Here is a 23,836-nt window from a genome sequence, read left to right on the forward strand (position 1 = left end):
TTAGGGAACACTAAAAGAGATGAATTACTTCAGCTGCACCGGGAGGGTCTTTGGTTTGTTCTAAGGATGATCATTTCTTTAAAAACAAACAAACCCAGCAAGGCGGATGTAGAGCACTTGTTTAGCATATACTTGGTCCAATCTCTAGCACTGAAACCAAAAACAAAAAGCTGGCGCCTCAGCCATGAGGGAATCCTCTGAGGCCCCCAAGAATGTGATGGCCCCCTCACTCCTTGAGAGGCACGGCTGAAGCCTGCTGCTCTGAGCCTAGAGGCTTCTTTTCCTGGCACCCCAAGGGGAAAACTTTCTCAGCCAAGTCCCATCCCCAGAGGTGACAGCTGTCCTGTGCTTTACATCTCACTCCAAACCCACCTTGTTTGCCCTCTGCTGCAGAATGCTAGATCTACCAGGGCAGGATGGTCGTTCTGTCCGCTTGTGTCTGACTGGAGCCTGGCGTATGCTGCGGGCTCCATAAGGCTTGGCAATTATGTGGAAGGCTTGGGTGGAGTCAGTGGCCATCTGTCTTCACACAGAGGCAAGGACACACCAACCTTGCCAATCTGACTATGTGGTACCCACCAGCATCCCAGATGAAGAGGGCCTTGCATGGAAACCCACCCCAAGACAAGGAGATTAAGGACAGGTAACTATGGATGCCCAAGCAGCATATGGCAGACTCAGAAGGGAGTCCAGAGGACCAGAGGTTCTGTATAGGTCTGTGGAAACGCCGCATTTCCACATGCCAGCTCTCTATCCTTGCATAGGTTTTGGTGTCCTCTGTCAGCCCTACTGGGGTATTTGCACCTGCTTAGGCACAATCTACTTAAGAACATTTGCCTAATGTCCAGAGTCACACAGGGAGTGAAGGAACCAGGGACAGCTGGAAATCATATTGGTGGTGGCCTCAGCTGGACCCAGCCCTGGGCACACATGTGACTCCACCCAGGTGTGGACTTGTCCTTCAGACTTGCCCTTCACTTCAGACTTGCCCTTCTCGGTGATTTTTGTTAGGCCTGAGCCAACATCAGCTGGATGTACTTGGGCAGCCTGGAGGAAAAGCCTTGCTGCATGACTGGTGAGGACTTCTTCCTGCCTGGCCCCACCCAGAGGTGAGTCAGCCCAGGTTGAGCAATGATAAGTGGCAGTCAATCCAACTGCCCCTCGCAGCTGCTGGCAGAGTGAGGGGCTCCAGGAATACGGACTAGAGTACAAGCCTCCATAGAAGCTTACTGTCACGCATGCGTGGGCATGACGTTCACCAATACACACAGTAAAGACAACCTGTGTCTTGTGTGTCCATTTCAGGCCTGAGCTACGCACCAAGCCATTTTGTCCTCACTGACTTTCTGGCTAGGAAGCAGTGGCATCACTTTCTTTATGCAGAGAAGAAACCAAAGCTAGAGTAACGTGTCCACACACATAGTGTCAGCTGACAGGAGCTAGGAGTCCCCATTAGCTTGGCTGTCGCATGACATCCTAGTTCTTAAGCATACCCAGAAACTCACACAGTCATAATGGACACTGAGCAGAAGGACAGAGGCATTTGGGTCATGCTCCCAAGAGCTGGGTCTTACTCAGTGACCTTGGTTGAGTCACTTGGTTGCACTGGGCTTCATTTTCATCTCTGTAAAAGCAGGGATGGTGGCACATATCCATGCTAGCCCCGCAGGCTATAATTGGAAGGGAGTAAAGCCAAGTCCTGCCTGGAACTGTCAGGTGTCAGGCTCCACACCTTTGGTGTGTTTGCCCTACAGGTCTGTTCTGCATTGTACATGCTCATCTCCCCACACCATTAGAAGCTCCTGTCATATAAGAGACAATGGCAGAAATGATTTGTCCCTCCATACTTCTCAACCAGGATTTGCTCCAAAGAGTCTTTATAAGACCAGTCATGGTATCGTATGCCTTATACACAGCACTAGCAAGGCAGAGACCTCTGTGAGTTCAAGGCTAGCCTGGTCTACATAAAATTCGAGACTATCCAGAACTACATAGTCTGTAAGTTTGAAGCCAGTCTTGGTCTCAAAATATTTTTTTCCTCCCGGGGTGTGGTTCTGTGGTAGAAACCAGTCTGTGAGAGGCTGTACAAAGGAAGAAAAGCAAGAAAAGTCAGTCCAACCACAGGGAGGAAGCTCAGCCCAGACACCAGAACACCATTAATAGACAGGTTAGGGCTGCAAGAAAGAGGAATGTCTGAGACTCCGTGCCTGCCACCATAGCCACTTCGGGGAGTTGGGTGATGGATGTGTTCTGTCTCCATCACGTGGTCAGTGTGTATATGAGCACTGCACTTCAAGCATAGACCTTTGTGAGACCAGACACCATTTTAAAATGGGGAAGTCTTGGAAAAAACACAGGTGTGAGTGAAAAAGGCAAGTGTGAGTGAGAAAGGCAGGTGTGAGGGAGAAAGAAAGGTGTGAATGGGAATGGCAGGTGTGAATGGGAATGGCAGGTGTGAGTGGGAATGGCAGGTGTGAGGGGGAATGGCAGGTGTGAGGGGGAATGGCAGGTGTGAGGGGGAATGGCAGGTGTGAGGGGAATGGCAGATGTGAGGGGAATAGCAGGTATGAGGGGGAATGACAGGTGTGAGGGTAATGGCAGGTGTGAGGGGGGATGGCAGTTGTCAGGGGGAATGGCAGGTGTGTGAGGGGTGATGGCAGGTGTCGGGGGAATGGCAGGTGTGGGGGGAATGGCAGGTGTGAGGGGAATGGCAGGTGTCGGGGGAATGGCAAGTGTGAGGGGAATGGCAGGTGTGAGGGGAATGGCAGGTATGGGGGAAATGGCAGGTGTGAGGATAGTACCATAAGTACAGCAAGGGCAGGACATCTAGCACTTAACACCAAGTCTAGAGCCTGGGGATTCTTCAATAATTGACAGCTGTTATCAATAAGGAAAGAGTGACACTGGGAACCACAAATATTTGCTAAGTGCTCTCTGTGCCAGATACCCTGCTAGGCTTTAAAGGGAAAATAGACCTGGATCCTTTGCCTGCAGGGTTGACCTTCTAGCTCCTACTCTCCGCTAACAAATGTTCACCATGTCAAACCCAGAGCTGCATGGCTGGTGAACACCTTGGCTGGGACCCAGACTGCTCCTCCTCAGGCTGTCTGTCCCCTCTGGATGGTTCAGATGTCCTGGTCATATACACAGGAAAGGTAAGCCTTCCTTCTCTGCTAATCCCTTCTACTAGTGCGTCCTAGGATCATCCCACTCCAACAACATGCTCAATGCCAGCATTTTTGTCTCCACATTTGCTTCAAGGAACCCCTATCTGAGAGTTGGCAGTTGGGTATGCATGATCTGCAGGCAGTGGGTAGGACAGCTTGAGGGGTGCAGGCTGGTGTGGGGTGTGAAGTCTGCTATCCGCAGTAGCAGCACAGGGTGCCTTGGACTTCATTACCCTGGATCTCCAAGACACTCCTGACTGTCCTCAGTTCTGAGTGGACAGTCACCGTGGGGAGAGGAGACCCACTCATCCAAGACACCTTGGTAGACCGTGCATAGGCTGTTGCTACTCCCGACTGCCATGAGTGCCCTTCTCACTTCTGGCCCTACAGAGGCTAACTGCCTGTAGGCAGCAAACTGAAGCTCTGAGCTGAGTGGCCCTTCCAGAAGCTATTTTAGCTAGTCATACTGACAGTCCCCCCAGGCCTGTTCTGATGCTCTCCATATAGACTTTTATGAATTGTGGCCTTGGGAACTGTAAGACACAGAGCTGGTCAAATCAGGCATCTGGGGAGCAGGTGACAGAGGTCCATGAGATACTGAGAAGGGGAGATACTGCAGGCCTGGGCTTAACAGCCAGGAATGATCATAGGACCCTGATTCTGGCTATGAATGGGGTACCTTTTGCTTATTCATTACTTTCTGTATATACATGCACACACATTGATACATATGTGTAAATGTATACACACATGTGTATATATGTATAGACACAATACACACACATATATAAATATGTAAAACATACATACACATGCATATGTAAATACATGTATAAATATGTGCATATATGTGTATATATGCTGAGACAGAGTCTCACTATGTAGCTCTGGCTAATATGGAACTCACTATGTAGACTAGTCCAGGCTAGCCTCCAAGTCTAGGTTCACCTGCCTCTGCAGGTGAATATATATCAAGACATTAAAGGTAGATAATGAGCTACTGACACAAGAATAGATGGGTCTAGTATTAAAGAGAAAAAAAAAGCTTCCAGAGTTCTGTCCCCCAGTTTCCTGTTCTCCGGAGAGAGTCACATAAGTGGACGTTTTTCTAGCCTTTGTCCATGAGGCTGCATTCTGTCTGATGCCTTTTTGTCTATATTCCCAGGAGGCCAATGCTCAGCAAAGGTATGGGATGTTTCCTGAGAGCAGAAGGGTCTGGCTATCCCCACCCCTCCAGCCTAACCAGTGTCCCCAACCACTGCAGCCAACCGTAGGACCATCTCAGACTGACCTTGGTGATTTGCCACAAACACTGAAGAGGAGCTCCCTCCTTCCCACGCTAACCACTGGCATGGGTGTCCTACTTGCAAGATAGACAGCTTGGTGTATACCCCAAAACTCAGAGGTTGAACAAGTTTGGGGGACATGGTGTAGGCTACCCTGTCACCTCCACTTATCCACTATGAACCTGCACTTTACATTCAGAATTATGTTCAATCCTCCAAACAGCTACGGAAAGGGACTGTGAGTCATATCTAGCAAAGGGTGGAGCTCAGGGAGGTAAAACACTGACCAAAGGTCCTAAGACCTGAACTTGGACGTGTTCTGCAACCACTGCTGACACCCTCCTGGTAAACGTGACAATATTCTTGGACTTGCTGTGACTCAGAGCCATCACATTCCCCTGACCTGTGAGGCTGTCTGGAAGGCACCTTCTGACTGGCTCGTCCATGGGCCCCCTGATTATACAAGCTTGTTTGGCAGGTTGGTAGGTCATCAGCATAGAGCTAAGTATCTGTGTTTCACCAGCTCCTGTGGACTTCCCTCTGCTGTCACCTATGACAGTGCCTTAGCTGACGAGGACTGTGCTGTGGTGATGCCATTTGAAGCACTGTGGCCATAATGTAATATTAGTCTAGAGAAGAAGTCATTTTGGACTCCTCCGTGGGCTGGAAATGTGGAGAACAGCCTTTCTCTCACCATTTACCATGCTGGCCCTTGCTGTCCTCTCCAAGGCCTCCCTGGCACTGCGTCAGCCATTCCTGTCTGTGCCTCGGGTATATGTGGAGATATACACGAGAAATACCCTTCTCAGTAACGATGTTCAGAAGCAGCCAAGATGGGGGGAGGGGCAGGCCCAGACTCCCTGCCTACAAGACTGGTAATTTTTTCCTAAAGTCCTTGCAGAATGAGATGATTTGGCTTCCCTGCTACAGCTTGGGTGCTTGTGGCATTACTGAAATGCCAAGAAGGGTTGGCACCCCTGCTGCCAGTGGCCCAACGGCCACTGCCCACTTCCTGGCAGCCCTGAGCTATGTGCTGAGCAGGTGGCCCTTCCCACTTAATCTGAATCCCAAGAATGTTGTCATCTGGTCGCCCAGGGCCTTATCAGTGTGGCCTTTCTTATGGTGACTGGGACAAAGGGTGTGGGCGTCCTCAGGACTCTGGGGGATTCCGGGAATGTATCTTTGCTGCCCCAAATTCCAGCTGTCCCAGTTGTAAGGAATTCTCATTCATCTCCCTGTTAATGTGATTTGAGACCTATTATAGGGCTGAGATATAGCTCGGTTCCTAACTGCCCCATTAGCTTGCATAGAGAGTCACTTAGGGTCTTCTTATCATTTTTGGGTCATGGATCAATTAGCAGGAAGTTCTGGATCCAGACACCTAAGAGCTGGACATATGGCATCAAGAGATGGAGAGGCCTGGTAAGCAGGACTGTGTTCTCCATGCCTCAGCCCTTCCTAACAAAGGTGTCCTGTAGGAAACTAGACCCATTTTTCCAAGGATGCAAAAAAAATTTTTTAATTAAAAAAATCTGTATTTCTATGGGGAAACTACTGGTTTTCAAATGTTGGAAATGAATTCAGATTTTAAAAATTCAAATTGTCAGCCAGATTAAGCACATCTGTTGGCCAGATGCAGCTTGGGAATCACCAGGTTACGACACTGGCTCTCAGCCTATCTATATACAAAAGGGTACAGCCCACACTTGAATCTAGGAAGCCACAGGCCCTCATCTGGTGGTGCTGCAGCCACCAGGTTGGAGGTGACAGACACTGGGTAAAGCATTGCAGGCCAGGCTTTGACCTCTGCTTGTTGGGGCTTGTTAGGAAGAACCCCAAAGACTGTCTAGTTTCACTGTAGGAACACCCACAGTGGCTAAACAATCCGGCTGGGTAGCTGCTGGGGTGCAGGAGGAAGGAGCTGAGATCAGAGCACAGCGTCAGCCCCAAGGTCATACTACACAGCCTAGGAGACAGGGGCACAGGGACCACAGAAGAGACTCAGTTCAGTTTGTTCCGCCCCTCACTCTTTAATTCTACAAAGTCTTGCCATTGGCTCCTGTCAGAGAGTCCTGGAGGTAGGCAGTGACTAGGCACTGCAGTCCTTAAGTGTTTGTGAGACTGGCTGTAGGGCCCCATGAAGACATTCAAACTCACAGATGCTCAAAAAAACCCCATGCATATGCTCTCATGGACTCCGAAATTCATCTAGACTGGGCATAACATCCAGTATAATGTAAATCGTGGTATTGCTTAGGAAGTAATGATATAAAAAGTCTCTCATATTTAACAGACATCGGTTTGGGGGAATATTTTCTCCTTTCCTCCTTTTCCTACTCCATTTCTTTCCTTTTTATGGATACAATGTATCATGCATGTGTCCCAGGCTAGCCTGGAACTCATTGTGTGGCAGAGAATGAATGAGCCCTGAACTCCTCACCATGCGTCCACCCCCTGAGTGCTGGGTTATAAGTATGCATCATTATGCCAGCTTTTGTGCAGTACCAGGGATGAAACCCAGGACTTCATCCATGCTGGGGCAAGCACTCTACCAGCTAAGCTACATCCTCAGCCCCCTTTTGACTTTTTTTTGAGATAGGGTCTAATCCTGTAGCCCAAGGTAGCCTTGAATTCAGTCTGTAGCCCAGGCTGACTTTGAATTCATGGCAATCCTTTGGCTATTCCTCAGTGCTGCCTTCCCTGATCATTTGCCCCTCCTCACTTCATCATGTTCCAGCGCTTGTGGGCCCATGTCCCTCACAAGTCACTTGCTTCTAATTGCCCTTTCTCTGTGTAGCCAGATGCTCTCCTATGGACAGTAGACCCCGGTGTCCCATGTCCTCAGCCCTAACCTGATATGCTTCCTATCAGGCAGCTGCCACGAATGAATTCTGGAATCCAGCGCTGCATCTTACAAAGGCCGAGGACTTCTTCCCTCCCTGGGTGTGGTCTAGGACAGACCTGGAAGGAAGTCTGTATGTCGAGGCATCTTGGACGGGGAAAGCCACTATGGCCCTTGCCTGATACTACCAGACTCTGAGTGGGGATTGTGGTCCCCCAGGCTCTGCACTGGCTGCACAGGTTTCCCAGCTGGCTTTGCAGGATTGCTGGGACAGTACTCAGTCTCCATGGCAGTAGTCTGTCAGGACATTTGTGTGCTGCTTAGCATGTAAAGCTTAGTGAATCCAGGTAAGGTTTTCTCTGGCCATTCATGCAACCATTCCTGCCACATACCAGCAAAGAACGCTTGTTTGGGGTCCCAGCCTTCTGCAAGCGGCTGTGGACTGTCTGGTAACCAGGAGGGACTGAAGAGTAGACCCTGCTCCTAAAACCCTTAATGTGACGAAGAACAAATGTCAAGCTTCCTTTCACTACTGAAATCAACTCTGGGATGTCAGGACAAATAAACAAGAGAGAAATGTTTGTGGGGGTGGGGCAGGCACGGGGATGGGTGTCTGGAGAGATGGCTCAGCAGTTAAGAGCACTGACTGTTCTCCCAGAGGACCCGGGTTAGATTTCCAGCACCCACATGACAGCTCACAGCTGTCTATAACTCCAGTTGACCCTCACACAGACATACATGCAGGCAAGACACCAATGCACACACACGAAAAGTAAATTTAAAAAGAAAATGTATGGGAAGACAGAGGCTAGCATACAGAAGACTAATAAGGGGCTGGTTCTGTAGTTCTGGGGTAGAGTACTTGCCTACTAGGTCTCTAGGCTTCACCCCTAGCCCTGAAAAAAGAAAGGAAGCAAAGAGCCATGGGCTGGAGAGGACTGGTCTGGACAGGAGACCTAGCTAACAAAAGCAGTGTGGCGAGTTCTGGCTTCCTATGATTCCATTGTTAAGTCACTCTGCAGAAGACTCCCATTTCTTTACTCAGCAATGTACTCCTCTAAGTCAATAAAACAAAACGAAAAAGGAAAAACAAGAATACAAGTCAGGCAGTTCACAGAACAGCAAACACAGATGACTCTTAGATGAAGGAGAGACAGTTACATATAACTGGAGAAGTGTAAATCCAAAGTGTAGCCAAGACCTATCAGACCGGCAGTGATCCAGAGCTGTGAGAACACTGTTAGTGTGGGCATGTGAGTTGGTACAGACAGTATAAAAAAGTTTAATGCACACGCCTTTTGATCTAAAAAGCATTAATCCCACTTGGACATTTGGTATATTGCCTGTGACAAGCTAGTGTATGGATATTTATTACAGAGGGATTTTTATTTTTTTTGTAATAGCAAGAAAATTGGCAGGAACAAATACCCACCAATAGAGGGAGATAATATTCAGGACAATGTGTCCAGAAATGAATACTGCATAAAAGCCAAACAGAGAGAGGAAAGTTTATAATCTGGGGCCTGGAATTGCCTAGATATACTATTAAGTGCTAAGGATGGAAGATAGCTACACGGACATGTTGCCTAAAGCCTCAGAGTCTTGTCTTTGCGTTAGGACTATTCTTATCTGCCCTGTGGCGACGGTCCCTGCTGGGTGTGTTCTGAGTCCTTAAGCCACTTCCCTGTGTGCTTCTGGCCCAAATAGGCTTTGCTTCCACTGTGCACACCAGTGTCTCTCTCCAGGATAGCCATAGCCCTCCCAGGACCCCTTCAGTTCTACACGTGCAGGACTTGGAAGTGCCACCATTCCCATACAGACCTGCACTTGATGACAGGCCAGGAGGAGAGGATGGAAACTCAGTAGCTCAGGCTGGGGTCCTGCCACGGGTCTTGCCTTCCAGGGCCACCCCAGGGAGCAACGGAGCCTGTGTTCTGCAGGACTGCGTCTTGTGTGGCCCTTCTCCCATTGGGTATCCATTCTCTTGCCAGTTTCCTTGGGCACACATCCTTAATGAGTTGCTGTCACACACGCTCTACTATAATTTTAAGAGACCCAGTGTCTGCTTTCCCCATCATGGAACCCAACCAACTCTCGGCCCAATTAGTGCCATGGGAGAAAGCAAAAACCCCTCTCTAAATACAAATTCAGAGAAGAAGAGAAAGGAAACGGGTTATGACCTCTCCCATCCCCATTGCTCACAACCTGTAAGCAGGTTCTGAGTGCAGGCGTGAGGCAGGACAGGGTGCGGTCAGTCTTGCCGGGCTCTGAGACTGTCAGTTGGATGGTGGATGACGAGGGCTGGAGAAGTGGCTCAGCGATTAAGAAAACCAACTGCTCTTCCAGAGGACCAGGGTACAATTCCCAGCACCGACATGGAAGCTCCTAACTGCCCAAAACTCCAGTTTCAGGGGATCTGACACCTTCACACAGATATCCATGCAGGCAAAACACAAATGCACATGAAAAAAGTAAGTGGCAGATGATTTCATTACCAGAGAAACCAGTTCCATGTCAAACTCATTCTCACAAAAGAGGAAGGCTCCAAGAACAAGGAAAATCAGCATCTTTAGAGCAGACCAAGGAAGGGAAGATTGTTTCCTTTTCTAAAAGATTCTCTAGGGCAGCTGTCTCTTCACAAGCACACATCCCACTTTCAGGTGACTCCTGGGACTAGAAGAGGAGCCTGAAGGAAAACTGAGTCCCCGGAACAGCACCCTGGTGGACTGGGAAAGGACCTGCTTCTGGCTTTGCTTCTATGCCTCCTTGGGAAAGTCCACTTGGCCTGGCATTCTCAGCTGCTAGGCTCTCCCTCAGGGTTAGAACTGTGGGTGGCTGGTGGGTACATGTACAGATCATAGGAAAGACAGATTGCTTTTCACTCCTGTTCTCTTCTCTTTGTTCTATGACCCCGCCCTCCTCCGCCCCCCATTCCTGGCCCAGCATTTGTGTCCCGGTGTCCAGCTATTCACGGAATGAACAGGAAAGGACGAGTCTGTGAAGCCAGTCCCATCTGAGGTCACTACTCCGAAACAACCCGTCTGTGAAAGGAAAAGTCTTGAAGAGCAAGGCAGGGTGGCCTTCTCAGCCTACCACACACCAGCTCTTGTACACTTCCTCGCAGCCTGGAACCTCATACAGAAAGGTGACAGAAGGAACCTCATACAGCAGGGAGGGAAGGGGCCAGGGGCTCAAACTGGTTGAGTGGATGTCAACCTCATGCGCAGTAGAACTGCAATCTATGACCACTAAAACCATGGCTAGAGAGTCCTTGTTGGTTCCCTGAGGCTCAAACCCTAACAGCTCTGTGTTCTGCCTGCCTCTGAATTCCTGAGAAAGCTAGGAGGTGAGCCAAGTGAACAGCTGTTGCGGGGATTCTGTCACCGATCCGCTAGCCAATGAAAAGGGGGAGTTTAGTTCCAAGGGCGGAGTTTTCGTTAGGAAGGCCTTGACCCAAAGATAAGGCTGAGCGACTTGCGGGACCCTTTTGGAACGGGGAAGTTGGATTGGTCTTTGGGCCAGGGGTGGGGGTGGGGGTGGGGATGGGGGGGGTGGGAAGGCGAGGGGCGGGAGGGCGGCGATGGCAGCGACGGCTTAGCAGCTGGTGACCCGGTTCGGATTTTTCGTTCTGTTTTGTGATAACTGTGCACGGGTTTTTACTTGTTAATAAACGGGAAAGTAATTACTTGGCTTCCTTCCTCATGCAGCTCCTTTTTAGCCCTCCCTTCTCAGTCGGCCTTGTGAACCAATCAGCCAGAAGCCTCCACTGCTCCCGGAAGGCTGTGTTCGAGAGGCCTGTCACTGGAGACTGACCGCTCGATGTCTTTTGTTCTGTGCAGCACCAGTGGAATCTGAGACTCCTCTGAAGACAGTGAGGAGAAACAAAGCCCACGCAGAGCAAACTGAGGCTGGCGAGAGATTCAGGAAAGGAGAGAAAGAAGCAGGTGTGTTTTACTGGAGACCCTGTGGGGATGTCAGCTCTCCAGGGCATGAGTCTGAACTTGGACTATTCCATCTCCTCAAAGCCTGGTCAGCTGTGTGAATCCCAGAAAGAATCTGTCTTCAGCCTACTTGCGATGAGCCCCAGGAAGGCAAAACACCTTCATCCACCTGAGCTGTGGCCTGAAATGGGGCGGTTCTGGGAAGAAACACTTTTCACTGGCTCCACTGTTACTCCTGGGCTACCTATTAGTCCCCAAACATGGAAGCAATTCAGGAGTTGGCTGCATTTTATGTTGACAGATACTACCCACTGATATGCAAGAACTAAGCTGTGTTTCTAGCTCGCAGTCCCTGGCACTAGGGCCTCAGCAAGCACCGAGAAGGAGCCACTTTGAGTCCTTTGTGAGGGTTTTCTGGGTTAGCTCTCAAAAGGTCCGTTTTCCAGATGAGTTAACCGAAGTGCACTGGTTAGCCTTTCCTTAGTGTGATAGAGAGAAACAGCCTAGAGAAAGACGAGACTGGCTCTGGTTCACAATCTTAGAGGCCAGTTGTCCAACTGCCCTTGGAGGAGGCCAGAAGCCATCATTTTTGGTACTCTATGTTGGAGTGTGAGGTAGAGCTGCTCAACTCACGACCAAGAATGGAAGAGGAGAGCAGTAGACTGAGGTCCTATCAGCCCTTTCAGGGATAGCCCCCCCCCACCCCCACTTCCTAACGTCCTTTCTGTAGGTAGGCCTTACCTCTGAAAGGATCCATAGGCTGGCAGGGAGCATGTACACAGTACCCCCAAACTTGGCCCCATGAAGTTGAGTATGTCTCTGCCAAGAGGAGATATGGGCTACGGTGGCAGGACAAGTGGAGGAAGAAAGGGGTCAGTCTTCACCAGCTGTGTGTCTGTCCTCAGTTCCAGTGGAACCTTCTGGATTCTTGTCTGTGGAAACAAGTTTTCAACATTCTAGGCTGTCATCTTTCCCCCAGACCCAAGGCCATCTGCAGAGCCAGTAAGAGGATCCTTATCTGTCTCTACAGGGCAGGTCACCCAGGCAGCCATAGAGCCCCTGAATTCCTGAACATATAACAGAAGTAGAAAACAAAGTAGCTTACATTCTTCATAGAAGTTTTACAAGCATGGAAGAAGGCACAGAAAGATATCCCACCACTTAGAAATAATCCCCTTCTCCCTGGCATTTTAGAACAAATTTTAAACAAAAAACAGTTGAAAGAGTTGTACAAAGAATTCCCATTATGTCACCTAGATCCCACAAGACTCGTATTTTTTTTCCCCTCTGGGGCTCCCAGCTTTGTCCATCTCTGCAGGACTCTGCTCACTGCTGATTTGTTCTCCTCCTTGTGCACGAAGCACAATGCCATGGTTTGATGCATGCAAACCATAGTGACCAAAGAGTCCTTGGCATTCTGTCTCCTTAGACAAATACCAGTTTCTTGTGTTGGGAGCCTGTGCACGCTTCAATTAAAGCAGATTTATTTATTTGTTATTATATTTGTTTTATGTATATGTGCGTGTGTGCGTGTGTGTGTGTGTGTGTGTGTGTGTGTGTATGTGTGTGTGCATTCATGCAGGTGAGTGCTGGGAACTGAACCCAGGTCCTCTGCACGAGCAAGTGCTTAAACACCGAGCCACCTCTCCAGTCCCATTCTCTTCTCGTTTTAAAAATGCATGATAAATTATGAACAGTTTCTTGGTTGGGGTGGACCTTGGTGTTCACCTTCCTTCCTCAGTGTTGGGATTTTGTCTGGTTTGAACCTGTGCAGGATTTGTGCGTGCTAGCGCAGTCTCTGGGAGTTCATGTGCGTCAGTCCTGTTGTGTACGGGTAATGTTTCCTTGGCGTCAGCCATCACCTTTGTCTCTTTCAGTCTTTCTGCCTCATAGACTCATATCTTCCACATAGACCTCTAAGCTTTGAATGAGGAGGTTTGAAAGAAAAATCAGCTTTCTTGACTTCATTGTCACCAGGTGTATCGACTGTATTTCCGGGAAGGCCCCATGCCCAAGAGTAGTTTGCTAACACAAAGTCAAGTAGGTTTTTTTTTTTTTTTTTTTTATCGTGTGCTTTTTGTTTTGCTTTTTTTGTTTTTTATTTTTCTTTGTTGTTGTTGTTTGTTTTGTTTTGACCTTTGGGAGGGTGTTTTTGTTTTTATTTAAAGGAGATTGATTATAAGTGATAAATGGTCACAAACAATTGCTAAAAACCACAAAAATAAGGGAATGTGATATGGAGATAAATACTCTGCATTGGCATGGATCTTGGCCTATTAATACAAATTTAAGGTTGATTTTATTACACTGTGTACATGCATTTCTGCTCTTGTATAAGTTATTGTGTTTGTGCAGCTCATTTAAAATGTAATGTAAGAAATATAGATTAATAGATAGTCATCTATAATAGTTAAACGATAGTCATGTTAGATTTTCTAGATGCACAGAAATATATTTCAGATGGATAAATATCCTTCAAACTTTTCAAAGACCTACAGAATATGGCAATTAAAATGTTTTAAGAATTTAGACTTTTCTCAATAGTGAGATATATCTGCTTCTAGCAGCACCAATTACTTCTGAGAGATTGATGGGTATTGAAGAAACTTGTTATGAAATTTGCCTTGAGTGTGACAAAGCTAGCCATTTGGGCAAGAAACTGCTATTGACTGGACTACTTGATGGTATGCTAAATAAACTGGATCTGCAGGACCCACAGAGAAATGACTGCTGAACTTGCCTAAAGAAGGTGAGACAGTTTTTCAGGGTTCCTGCTTCATGGAAGAGTCTGCCATTCTGCAGGACACAGAAGAAAGTGACTGACAAACTACCAAAATACAGGTGAAACAGTCTTTCAAATTTCCTGCTTCATGAAAAAATCTGCTGGATACTATGGGCCTGTAGGCTGAAGATGGATGCTCCAATGTTACAGAAGAACTTTGGGTGACTGTCCAGGTAGCAAGATGTGTCTGTCAGTTTTAGAACTTTGGAACTTGCTTAAAATGTACTTCTTGTTAACTTAGATGATATTGTATCCCTCTGGGGTCTTTGAGAGCATCGAGGACAGACAGTTATAGTTACAGTTTTCCTTCATTGCGATAAAAGATAAATTAGATATGAGACTTTAGACTCACAAAGATAAAACAGATGATAGAATATTTTCTAAATTTTGCCAGATACAAATATACTAAATAATGTAAGTGTAATTCTTGCTTGATACCTATTTTGTTATATGTAATTTTACTGTGTTAAAGTTAAAAACCTTCCTTTCTACTTGGACAGAAAAGGGAAGATTAATGTGGGATTCCCTTCTGTATGCTGTGAATATGTTTTATTTGCATTGGATAATACAGAAGCTGCTTTGATCTATGGCAGAGCAGAATATAGCAAGGCAGGAATTACAAGCACAGATAGATATGGAAAGAAGGCAGAGTCAGAGAGACGCCATATAGCTGCTGAAGAATGCCGGAACTTTACTGGTTAGCCACAGCCTCGTGGCAATATACAAATTAATAGAAATGGGTTAGTTTAAGATGTAAGAGTTAGCTAGGAATACACCTGAGTCATTGGCCAAACAATATTGCAGTTAATAAAGTTTCTGTGTGATTATTCGGGTCTAGGCAGCTGGAAAATGTAAGTGCAGTCTTCAGTCTACATGTCACATGAGAGCAGCCATACGTAGATGCCTGTTACAGAAATGTACACAGACGTGAAAGTAAAGCAGGACTCAGGGATGCTGGACATCTGCACTCATGGAAGTGCTGCACAGGAGACACGAGGTTGTACTGCCACATCAATGCACACGAATGTGCTAGCAGAACAGCTCATACCCTGTTGGTAGAAAAAAATACACATTTGCATGTCTGCAACACCTAATGCTTCAGCACAAATAGGTGAGTGTTTACAACAAAGCCTGTGGAGGTACTGCTCTGATCATGCCTGAGCCAGAAGAGCAGCACATGTGTTATTGGGACTACAGCAGAGCATCGAGGTGGACCTGAACACAAGCACGGTTGTAGTGGTCATACACACACACAGAGATGTACCGGAACCAAAATGATAAAAAAAAAATTATTAGAAAGCAGCGCCCATGAGAATGTTATTGCAGCAGTGCACCTGGATGTTGAAGAACTGGTTCAGAAGTAAAACGATTCAGACTCTTATCCTATGATCTGTGAGACCAAGAATCTGTGAGCATATCTGAACACATTGAGGAGGATAGCCATACACCTAAATACTGTTACCAAGAAATCATCGAGGCGAGATAATTATTCACAACCGTGCTGATTAATTAAATGAATTAAAAGTTTGGAGTCCTGTTTTATTAATGGCCAGATCAAGAGCAGCCTGTGCCACTGCCAAGTCTCTTGGTGCCCAAGGTCAGCTGTACAGCATTTTAGAATATAGAACCACAATGACATCATTGCTTGCTGTGGGGGTTACATTAGTGAGGAATTTGGAGTGGCCTAGAAACATCTCCTTTCTTTACATGCTTAGCGGTATATTCCAGACACTACATAATATGTTTGGACCATGGTCAAGTTCACAGACTGTCCCAAAAAAGCATTGCCAAGGCTGTTAGGAGATGGAAGGCTGGGAAGCATCTATGCAGACACAAAATAAAGTTGGCACACACACATGATGGTGTTTCCTTACTCATTTTATCCCTCCCCACCCCCTTTTCTTGTTGCTTTCAAATCTCTAATCTTGGCTAAGGGGAAAATACTGGGTCCTGAGCATCGTTAGCTTAACTGAGGCAATTCTTGTCTGATGAACTTTTAAAGGCAATTTACTGAACAAGCCCACAGCAGGTCCTACGAGAAGGAGGAGCAAGAGGCCATTCAGACCAATGAGGAAGGTTGTGAACCACGAGTTTGAATCGCACATTTTATAGTACCAAGAATTATTGTTGTCTCTTATCTAAATTATCTTTAAACTTTTATAAGGCTTCGTTTTAATGTTTTTATAATCCTGTGGGATTTTAGGAGGCACTCTCTCCAGGCCTGTCAGAAGGTAACTTTAGCCCTGATTGTGGGAAGGTTTAAGAGTTTTATGCCAGGCGGTACATACCTTTAATCCTAGCACTCAGGAGGCAGAGACCCAGCGTGGCCTACAGAGAGAGCTCCAGGACAGCCAGGGCTACACACACACACACACACACACACACACACACAAAACCCTCTCTTGAAAAACAAACAAACATACAAACAAACAAAAACCAAACAAACAGAGGAAATTTTATGAGATCAATTTTAAACATAGGCCTATTTTAAATACAGTCTGTATTTTAAGTATAAATATAGTCTCTATCAGAATTTTCACAGTGTGGGAGGAGGTAAGAGTCAAGGAATAAGTAGATGGTCGAGCCTTCCTAAGAGGGAATATATAGCCAAAGCAGGAGTTCTATTTTCAAGAGAGTTGTAGCTTGTGTGGATTTGGTCCAGGGGAGCTGGTTTCCATTTCTGTTCCTGGTCCTGAACTGGCTTGTCACGGGAGTGACGAATCCACACAGGGATCCTGTCAACCTGGACTGCAGTCAGCATTGTCAAGACGATGTGTGAGGGTCTTTCCAGACAGGTGCCCGTGCTTTTTTCCTGAAACTTTTTGTTGTATACTTGATCCCTGAGTCAGAACGAATGACGAGACATCAAGGAAGGAACTGGAATGGGTCCTGAACCCTTGAATGAACTGTAGTCTGGGCCTGTTGAAGAGGCCGGAGATACTCCAGCAGAAGCTAGTTAGTAATGTGTCCATGATAGTCTCTTAAACGGGGCAGGGGGAGCTTTTACACATAATCTCGCAAGGGAGGAATTCCCCCCTTTAAGAGGTTATATCTAGCCCTAAGAACGGCCAGTTTAATTTGGAGGGGGTTGACTTACTAGTCAGGTTCATGCATTGACCCATCCAGAGCTCTGAGGTCTGTACACTCAGGGCAGCTTTCAGATTACATTTAAGACTTGCTGACCCATTGAGCTACAGATGAGGAGAAGGCAGGTCCGATATCTGATTCGATTGACAGGGCAGCCTGAACCTGGAACACTCTGACATGGCAGAGTCCTACCGCTGTCAGCGCAGTCTCCCTCTGGGTACCCGAGGCTCTTTCCCGCTCTGACAAGGTGTCCACAAGCACTGATACATAAATATACTTTTTCTCTGTGAAGTTGCTTTTCCATTTCCCCCCAGGGGTTAGTCCTCTCAGATGGACTGCAATGGAGCAGAGGAGGGGTTGGGAGGAGAAAAAAGGGGGAAATGATGTAACCATATCTTAATTAAAAATAAAATAAAGTTTTTTTTAAAAAAAAGGATGCTTGCCAATAAAAATAATATATGATTTATATAATGACAAAAATCTACGGGCATCCCAAAATACCATAGTACATTTTGAAGACTACCGGAGATGATCTGAGCAGCACTGTATCTACTAAATAAGTGGATCTGTATTTAAAATAAATTCAGACAAGCTTATAACTTTAAGAAAACAAAACAGATGCTGGAGAGATGGCTCGGTAGTTAAGGGCACTGGCTGCTCTTCCAGAGGTCCTGGGTTCAGTTCCTAGAACCCATACAGTGGCTCAAAAGCATATGTAACTCCAGTTCCAGGGAACCCAATGGCCTTTTCTGGCCTTCACAAGCAACAGGCACGCACATAGTACACTTACATACATGAAAACAAAAACACTCATACACGCAAAATATGTTTTAAAGTAAATCAAAGCTGGTGATAAACTTACATGTAGTAAAGTCAGTATACATCTTTAGTTAAAATTCCACTTGGAAGACATCCAGAATCATCATTCATACTTAGTAGTTAATCTTAGTAAAATTATTAAACGTAAACCCTTTATGATGGAAAAGAATGGAATTAATGGTTCCCTTTGTTCAGAAGGTAAAGGGGTAGAGAGAATCTTGAAGCAGAGCCATCAATCACTCACCTATTCTTATTTTCTATGTTATTGTAACAGCTCTATTCATTCGCTGAAAAGTAAGCACTTTTTTGGTGAAAACCAGTAGGTTTCATATACATCTCCTAAAGCTAGGCTTGCTTTGTCAGCTATGGATGCTAATGGCTTCAGAAGATTTATTAGGAAGAATTAAGCATTTGCATTAAAAGTTGTAAGTTAAATTTGACACAGTAGAAACTGCTTGCAATTTTGTGACAATTAATTTTGCTCATATTGTTGAGATTAATACTCCAGGCATATAGAAATTGGAAGAATTCCATGAATAGTTAGAAAGTTGCTAGTTGTGTTCCCCACTCACCGGGAAAAAAACTGCAGGAAAAAAATTAAACTAAAAGATTTATTTCATCATAACATAAAATTTATTCAAACACAGCCTTTTGAGCCAGTTTGCAGAGATGGGTGTTGGAAAGTGAAAAGCCTCCTAGAGAAGGTGCTGTGCAGCTGGAGAGCAGCTTGTGATGCCCAGCAGATACAGAGCAAGGACAGCAAAACCATAAATGGAAAGAAAAGCACAGAAAAGATAAAAAAAGGAACTCTATAAGTTCGCCTTTCTCCTGGAGCAGTGGTTCTCAACCTGTGGGTCGCGACTCCTTTGGGGTCGAATGTCTCTTTTCCAGGGGTCACCTAAGACCATTGGAAAAGACAAATATTTACACCATAATTCATAGCAGTAGCAAAATTATAGCTATACAGTAGCAATGAAAATAATTTAACGGTTGGAGGTCACCATGATGTGAGGAACTGTATTAAAAATGTCGCAGCATTAGGAAGGTTGAGAACCACTGCTCTAGGAGGCCAGAGAGCAGAACAGTGTGACGAAGACGTGATCCCTCCCCACTACACTGTCCGCAGCTGTTAGCCTGTAACAGACCAGTGACAAGACCTTCACTGGACAAGCAGCAAAGGTCATGCTGTTTGAAGAAAAAGACATTTGAACATAAAAAGGATATGAAAACGGCATAACCTAGGGAGTTTAGGGGTTTTGTAAAGGCAAACAGCTGGAGCACAGCTCGGAGGTACAGCTCTTAACTATGCCCAGGGCCGTGGGTCAAATCTCCGGCACTACAAACAAGTATATGCATAAATATTCAAACATGGGAATCTCAACAACTTTTTGGAATGGTAAAATTAAAGACTACTAGTCAGAGGTATCCAAACAGGACTGAGACAAAGAGAGACAGACAGACCTTAAAGGCTGATTCTCAGTCCATGGAACAGGACAGAGACTAGAAATGAGGTAACTTTCCATCTAAATCCAAAAGAAGACTGCAAAATTCCCCTCTTCCTTCAGAGGGTTTCCTCTTTTGGAAGAGGCCCACCCACCGTAAAAGTATAAAGTCTGATTGATGAGTGAGATGCCAATCTTAGCCGAAAAGCTACCCTTACAGCAAACCCGACGGATATCTGATCACACATCTATGCTGTATGTCCTCACCAAACTGACATACGAAGTTACCAACTCAGAGACAATGGCATTTCCAGAAAGCATAAATGCTTAAATGCTCATTTATTTTACAATAGAGCATGAAGAGGGGAAAGAACGGAGTATGGATCTGAGCAATACACACTATATTCATGTACAGTGTATAGACAGCACAGTGTATGCCATTAATGAGAGCAACTCATGTAGTCATAGGAAATGTTAAAAAGAAAAGAATAAAAGAAATTTTACTTGAATTTACAACAAAGCCAAAGTTCTTCTTTCTGTTCTTCACTGTAAATTTTAAGGGAAAACGTGAAGTAACTGTGACTTTGTCACCAGTCTTCAGACAGTTCTACTTCATGATTGCCCAGAGGGCAAAGATGAGTTGAAAATTATTTTGTTTCCCTCACAATTAGCATCCTCACCGCTGACATTGATACCCTCATCTTTGTTCATCCTAGCTAACCCCTGCATAAGCAGCTGTGACCTTGCTCCCCAAATATTTCCTGCCCACATGACCCCGTACCACCGCCGTCCTTAGTGTTTCACCACTGAGTCCTTCCCTAATGCAGAAGCCCCGATCGCTCGGCAGATCGTTCCAGCGGGAACTCTAGAACTGTGGTTTCGAGTTTCTGTATCCACCATTAGAAATGCATTAGTGATGAGGGTAGAGGGCAGAGGTCAAGTGATTGCCGAGGGTGTGCAAGACCCTGGCTTCCATGCCAACACCACAAAAGGTATAAAGGAAATAAGAGAAAAAGAAAAGGAAAAAACAAACGATAAACAAACCAAGCTAAAAAACAAAACAACAAAGGAAAACATTAGTAATCCAAATATTTGCAATCCCAGCACTTGGGAGACTAAGGCAGGAGAGGGACTGGGCTACACAGTGAGACCCTGCCTCAAAAGCAGCAGAAGGAAAGCAGCTCTTTTGTTACACCAGAACATTCCCTGACTCGCCCAACACGAATCAGCCTGCTCGGTTTCATGCTCCTCTAGCAGACTTTGAAATGTTTGCTGCATTCATTAAACCTATTTTCTGACCTATACATGACCTGCGACCTAAAATTTAAAATAAGCGGTGCTTTTAGTCAAAGGGTTAAGTTGTATGTGCCGAACAGAGAGGAGGTTTGGCTGGTGACAACTGAGGAAGTGGCAGTGTTATTTCCACAGGGTGGAGCCATAGAGCTGTAGAATTGAGAACAGACGTGGCATGGGAAAGAGCAAATGTTCTGCCCTTACCTCTCCAAAACACAGCACTTCTACACACACATTCTGCCATGCCGTGTCTCCTTGCTCTCCTGTCTAGACTGCTGTTAGCATTCCAGCATCACAGGTTAGCGTCAAACAAATCATTGTCTCCACTTGGTGCAAAAAGAAACCCGAGTGCCTCTTTCTGTCAGTTTGTTGTGTTTTGCAAATAGCCATATCCCCACAATGACATGAAGATCTATTCCCTGAAGGCAGTAATATGTGTCACTGGTCTGGAACCTCTGGAATACAAGCCCCCAAGTCTTCACCATCATCAGTTTATTGCCGTTATCATTCACCATGGTTCTGAGATGAGTGAACACCTGAGGTGAGTTCCAGGCCCCATCAGTGTCCCTCAGTGTTCAGCAGGCTTCTATCTTTCCCAAGAACCTTCAACAAGGCCGCCTTCATGTCTTTGTTTCTGAGTGAGTAGATGAAAGGGTTCAGTGTGGGGGTCACCAGGCAGTAGAACAGAGTGAGAAACTTGCCCTGGTCCTGGCTTGCCACATTCCCAGGCTGCATGTACATGTAGATAATGGTACTGTAGAAAAGAGACACCACCACCATGTGTGAAGAGCAGGTGTTAAAGGCCTTGCGCCGACCAGCCGTGGACTTGATTCTCAACACCGCAGCGGCGATGTAGCCATAGGAGACCAGGATCATGGTGAGAGGCACAAGGACAATGGGGATGGCCAGGAAGAAAGCTAGGCCTTCTACCCGGCTTGTGTCCACACAAGAGATGCGGATGATGGCCGGCATCTCACACACAAAGTGGTTGATGCGGCGGTGACCACATCGCCCCAGAGACATAGTCAATGGGGACATCAATATGGAATTGGCAATGCCACTGAGCCAGGCAAAGGCTGCCAGCTTCAGGCAGAGCTGTGGGTGCATGATGGTCAGGTAATGCAGAGGCTTGCAGACAGCCACGAAGCGGTCATAGGCCATAACTGATAGGAGAATGCACTCAATGCCCCCCACAGACAGGAAGGCAAAGAGCTGAATGACACACCCTACAAAGCTTATGGTCTTCCGCGGGCCCCAGAGATTAACCTGCAACTGGGGAATGCTACTTGTTGTATAGCAGAGGTCGAGAAGGGACAGGTTGCTGAGGAAGAAATACATGGGCGTGTGCAGCCGAAGGTCCACTAGGGAAAGAAAGATGATGGTGGAGTTGCCCGTGACAGCCAGAAAGTAAAAGACCGTATTGACAACAAAGAGGACCATCTCCAGCCTGGGCCGGTCAGAGAAGCCCAGGAGAATAAAGTCCCCAGAGCTCTCATTGTTTGTCTCCATCAGCCGCGACCTCACATTCCTGTTCAGAGAGCAGGACATGCAAGTATTAGAAAATAGCCAAGTTGCCGGGTGGTGGTGGCACACACTTTTAATCCCGGCACTCGGGAGGCAGAGGCAGGTGGAGCTCTGTGAATTCACAAGGCCAGGCTGGTCTGCAGGGTGAGTTCCAGGATAGGCAGGACTGTTATACAGAGAATCTTTGTCTCTAAAAACACAACAAATAAACAAAAAATAGTCAAGTTGATCTGGACACAACGGTCCCCAGCAGGGACACATTTCACCATACCATTCACATTTTAACTATAGTGACTTGCTTAATGCTCAACTGTGACATGAGAAACCATGGATAGAAGTTCAAAATAAACTTTTCCCTAAAAAGTGCTCTAATCCAGGCAATTAAACAGACCAGATAAACGTTCAAAAACTTTTATTTTGAAGAAAAGCTTTTATTGATACTTTCAGAAATAAAGTAACATTTTAAAAAGTCACTTTTGCCAGTCTTCTAACACTGCAGTGCCTTTTAAAAAAAACTTGATATAATCACCTGCACTTTGTGAAAAATTGTTTCAAGTAATTTGATTGGTTCTCCCATTTCCTCATCCCATGCCCATGATTCAATATCATATTTCAATGCAAAACAATTGTCTCTTGTTCTTACAATCTTGTGCCATGAATTACAGGTTAGAAGGGAATAAGGCACAACGTGACAGTTACTCAGATAACTAAGCTTCTAGGAAATTAAGAGCCCTGTTGCCCTAAGTCTTCTGGCCTCCAAGAAGTTAATGATTTGATCTTATCTCTTGACCTAGCGATTCAAGTGACATTGCCTAAGAGACCCAAAGCAGCTTTGATTTTGCGGAGTTTTTATGAAAATCATGGCACACAGGAAAAAAAAACCAAAATGTCTCATAAATATGAGATGAGTTGGATTTTCAAGCTTCCTGAAGCACTAGTGTTCTGCAAGCCCAGAACTCACCTGCAGCAGGCTGCTTAGGAATACCTGACCCTGCAGCAGGCTGCTTAGGAATACCCGTCCCTGCAGCAGCACCCTCTCCTCAGAACGACCCGCATCTCTAAGAGCAGTCAGAGGAAACCGAGTCTGGGATGGAGATATTGGATCAGATGAGGCCCTTCACAGAACCATCATTCTTGTTAAAGGTGCTGAGAGGTGAGCCAGTGGATTTTCCCAAGAGCTAAACAACTGCCAAAGGCTGAAATACTCCCAGAGATGATGCTCCGGGCTTGGCCTTTCCCTCAAGAAGAGTTGCAGCCAGGCTCTTGGGCTACAGAAGTAGCTGTCCTCCCACACACCCCGGATGACACCAGCCTGTTACCTGCTTTGTGTTTACACTCCAACCATGGTTTGGTTCCTGTAATATATATAATAAATGGAAACAGATGTGGTAGAAACTAAATATCACATATTCAAAGATACAAAAAGAAAAGCTCTTTTGACCACAGTCTTTGGCTGAAGGACAAAGGCTATTTATTTGGTCAAGGAAATGCCTTGATCTACGGCTCACTGGCGAAAATCCAACTTCAGAATCACTGGAGGCCGTTTTTATGACAATGTGTAGATCGTCTGAGGCAGGCTCTTGGAATACTTGTAATATAAATAAATTGATGGGTTTAATTCACTGCCAGTAAGCAAAATCCCGTATTCTGATA

At 46.1% G+C, this 23,836-nt stretch overlaps 1 long non-coding RNA gene and 1 pseudogene across 3 annotated transcripts; one reads left to right on the forward strand and one right to left on the reverse strand.

The window, feature by feature from the left end:
- Positions 1-1,009: 1,009 nt before the first annotated feature.
- On the forward strand, positions 1,010-15,875 carry LOC125409249 (uncharacterized). Of its 3 annotated transcripts, XR_015738860.1 has the most exons (4): positions 1,010-1,109; positions 3,051-3,155; positions 10,239-10,440; positions 11,003-15,875. It is a non-coding gene; the product is annotated as an uncharacterized LOC125409249 (long non-coding RNA). The 3 variants fall into 3 exon arrangements; XR_015738858.1 differs by lacking the exon at positions 1,010-1,109 and having other exon boundaries at positions 2,981-3,155; XR_015738859.1 differs by lacking the exon at positions 1,010-1,109 and having other exon boundaries at positions 2,981-3,155; positions 11,135-15,875.
- Positions 15,876-20,926: 5,051 nt separating this feature from the next.
- LOC125409190 (putative olfactory receptor 2W6 pseudogene) lies at positions 20,927-22,177 on the reverse strand (annotated as a pseudogene).
- Between the last annotated feature and the right edge of the window lie 1,659 nt (positions 22,178-23,836).

The sequence above is a fragment of the Myodes glareolus genome, chromosome 9, assembly GCF_982192425.1.
Source record: "Myodes glareolus chromosome 9, mMyoGla1.1, whole genome shotgun sequence".
In the NCBI taxonomy this organism is placed as follows: domain Eukaryota; kingdom Metazoa; phylum Chordata; class Mammalia; order Rodentia; family Cricetidae; genus Myodes; species Myodes glareolus.